The following is a 3476-nucleotide window of genomic DNA, read 5'->3' on the forward strand; positions in this document are numbered from 1 at the left end:
CTTTCCCGTCCCGTTTTAGGACACTCGGGCCCCTGTTTAAAATCCCGTCCCCAAAAAAGGGTTCACTCGTCCCCTTCTAGGGTGTCTTTAGGTTTTCATGTTCGAATGACAATAGCAAGGGAAAGGGTTTAGGGTTTGATAAGGCGGACCCGCGGTAGCGGTCCGCCTAATCCAACCCTAAACACTTTCCAGTCCCGTTTTAGGACACCCGGACCCCTTTTTAAAATCCCGTCCCCAAAAAAGGGTTCACTCGTCCCCTTCTAGGGTGTCTTTAGGTTTTCGTGTTCGAATGACAATAGCAAGGGAAAGGGTTTAGGGTTGGATTAGCGGTCCGCCTAATCCAACCCTAAACCCTTTCCCGTCCCGTTTTAGGACACCCGGGCCCCTGTTTAAAATCCCGTCCCCAAAAAGGGTTCACTCGTCCCCTTCTATGGTGTCTTTAGGTTTTCATGTTCGAATGACAATAGCAAGGGAAAGGGTTTAGGGTTGGATTAGGCGGACCGCGGTGTAGCGTCGCCTAATCCAACCCTAAACCTTTCTTTCCTTCCCATTTTAGGACACCGGGCCCCTTTTTAAAATCCCGTCCCCAAAAAAGGGTTCACTCGTTCCCTTCTAGGGTGTCTTTAGGTTTTCGTGTTTGAATGACAATAGCAAGGGAAAGGGTTTAACGATTTATATATATATGCTTAGCTAATTAATTAATTTCATCATAATTCGATACGTTAATTTTAATAATCATTAATAAGTTTATTTAAAGTTAGTTCGAATTTATTGAAGTTAGTTCGGGTTTATTTATTTAATAATTTCCGTTTCTTTACGAGTCCTTATGAAAGTTGTTTTAAGTGAACCCGAGATGGATTTTGGGAACAAAACCGTCCAATTAGCTATTTTGAGCTTATTTCACTAAATTAGCAATTTTTATTAATATCCGTTGGTTTTGTAAAAATCGCTAATAATTCCGATTCAAGCTAATATCGTATTATTTCCGTTAACTAGCTGAGTTTATTTTATTTTCACTCATTAAATCTATTTATTACTAATTTCGTTTTATTACTGAAACTTTTATTAAAAACCGATTTTATTAACTCGAAACGGTTTTAAAAACGAACGAAGTTACTTAACGATGAAGAAACGTACGTATAATTAGAAGCTAGCAAGCTAGCTGGTGTATCATTATTATTATTATTATTATTATTATTATTATTATTATTATTATTGTTGTTGATGATGTACCGTCACTTTTCCCCCTTCCATTTTCTTTATTTTTTTTTCTGTCATTCGCTCAACAGCAACAACAACAATCAACAGCTCCATCACCTATTTTCCGATCATTCAAACCCCAGATCCCGCCTCCATTCTCAACCAAATTCGATAATTTTTGTACCATTCTCTTCCCCTTTCCTTCCTCCTCCTTTTAAGGTAAGAAAGTCTCCTTTTCGTAGTGGTTTCGTCTTTCGCCGTCTTATAAAAGTGTCGTCTTTTAGCTTCTTTATTCCGTTTTTTTGCCCTTTTATGAAGGATTCGAAGACCCGGGGTGAGGCTCGTGCCTTGTGGACCATTTATTCGAAGAATAAGGGGCGTTTAAGGTAACACGATTCTACCGATCCTAATATTATTAGTCACCTTATTTATATTACTGGTTATTATATTTTCTATTGGTAAGTTAATTTTATTATTGGTGAGACGGGTTGAGATTTGGTACTTTGAGACTTTGAATTGTTAGTGACAGTAGACGAATGATAGTCTGAGCCTTTCACGATAGTGTATAATGGGTATTCAGTTGATTAAAACTTTGGTTAGTTGAATTTAATCATGCGATAAAGGATCAGGTGGTACCAATTATGGGATTACTAATTATGAGTGTTATTGATATTGTCAATTAGGCGAGATTATAGCTTTTGGATGTTGTCATCTTGTGGTCAACTGTTAAGTGAATTAGTGAAGTGCAAGTTAGTGCTCCATGAATTAACGAGGCCTTTTGTTGGTTAGTTTGCAATTAGCGGCTAATGGATTTAGGATTATCGGTTCATGTGGTGTTTGTTTGAGACGGTTTTATACGAGTTTTACTTATCCGTTTTGAGAAAAGTTGGTACCTTTGGATTCTTGGTGGAGTGGGGAATCATGTTGGATACTTTAATTGAATGGATACTATCATTTTAATGCTTAAAATTTCGTCTTAAGACGGTCACAAATGAGCTTCTTTAATAGTGAAATGGGTTTTGTCGAGCAGTTTTAGCGGGCTGTTTTGACGGGTTTCTTTATGTTAATTTGAACCAACCTCTTAGCTAACGTCTCAAGTACATGTACATGTTGGGTTTGGGTCTTTTGTTTGGGTGGTATCCGTCGTGGTTTGGCCTAGGAAACCGTCAGAAGACGGTACAGACGATAGGGTGTAGCTGGCGGCCGTGGCTTTCTTTACCACTTTGTGGCAATGACCTAGCGAAGAGCTAGCCGTGGCTTTGGCCGTGCTTGATTAACCGTGGCCTAAGCGTGGCTCTTTGGCCGTGGCCTAGCCTAAGCGATAGCCTTTGGCTAAGTCGCGAGTTTGGTTTATTTAAAATATAATTAAATTAATTTACGTCTCATATTTTATATAAAGATAGTTCGTTAATATCGTCCATTCACATAATTATTTTAGGTGGCTCATATGGGGTTGAAGATGAAGAGTAATTTTGGGTTTTAGAAGCTTTCTCAAGTTTTTACTTGTCTCTTTGCTAGCGAAAGGTAACTATTCCGAGTTACTCGACGAATTAATGTCACATTAGTAGTTGATGTTGTATTTGTTGTTTGATAAGTGTTTAGGTGGTTGATAATTATCACATGTTAGGATAGTTTGTAAATTGAAATTGTAATTAATAGGCTCAAAATGAATTTTATAGTGATAATTGTAATGTTTTGTTGATTGTCGCCCTTTTTAAAAATCGAGCCTTAGTCCCTTTGGTGATGCGATGTCGTTAATTGAGTGATTGGTCACCCGCAATTTGACCCGCACTGCCGCAGGCTGGGGTTGCGGGTAAAAATTCGGTTGAATGAATTAGATAATCGGCCTTTTTCTTGTTTTAGGCCAGTTATTATATCTCTATTTCACATGTGTAGTTAATTGAATTTAAATAGCTTCTTATTTAGTTAGTTGAATTTAAATAGCTTCTTATTTTGTGGAAATGGCCCTAGTTTTCCCTAAAGCCTTTTATATTGTTAATTGCTAGAATTGGAAGTTAGTATTGAATTCTTATTGAGGAACTGTTGGGATTGTATGCTGTAAATAGACATTTATATAGCTTTCACATGATAGAATGTTAGAATTTATGTTGGTAAGTAGAACTTTTTGCCCTCTTAAGGTTAAGTGGGTGTCTTACTTGACTTATGTGGTGAGTTTTGGGTGGTGTGGGCTAAAATATTCAAGTGGGACTAATTTGTGACTAGGTCCTAGGTGAGTATTTCGGCCTTCATCATAGATAGGTCTTTATAGTCTCTGA

The 3476-nt window shown here is 37.7% G+C and overlaps 1 long non-coding RNA gene across 1 annotated transcript; it reads left to right on the forward strand.

The window, feature by feature from the left end:
- Positions 1-1234: 1234 nt before the first annotated feature.
- Positions 1235-2731, forward strand: LOC141627432 (uncharacterized). The gene is made up of 3 exons (XR_012536998.1): positions 1235-1419; positions 1519-1586; positions 2639-2731. It is a non-coding gene; the product is annotated as an uncharacterized LOC141627432 (long non-coding RNA).
- The last annotated feature ends 745 nt before the right edge of the window (positions 2732-3476 follow it).

This window comes from Silene latifolia, chromosome Y, assembly GCF_048544455.1.
Source record: "Silene latifolia isolate original U9 population chromosome Y, ASM4854445v1, whole genome shotgun sequence".
Taxonomy (NCBI): domain Eukaryota; kingdom Viridiplantae; phylum Streptophyta; class Magnoliopsida; order Caryophyllales; family Caryophyllaceae; genus Silene; species Silene latifolia.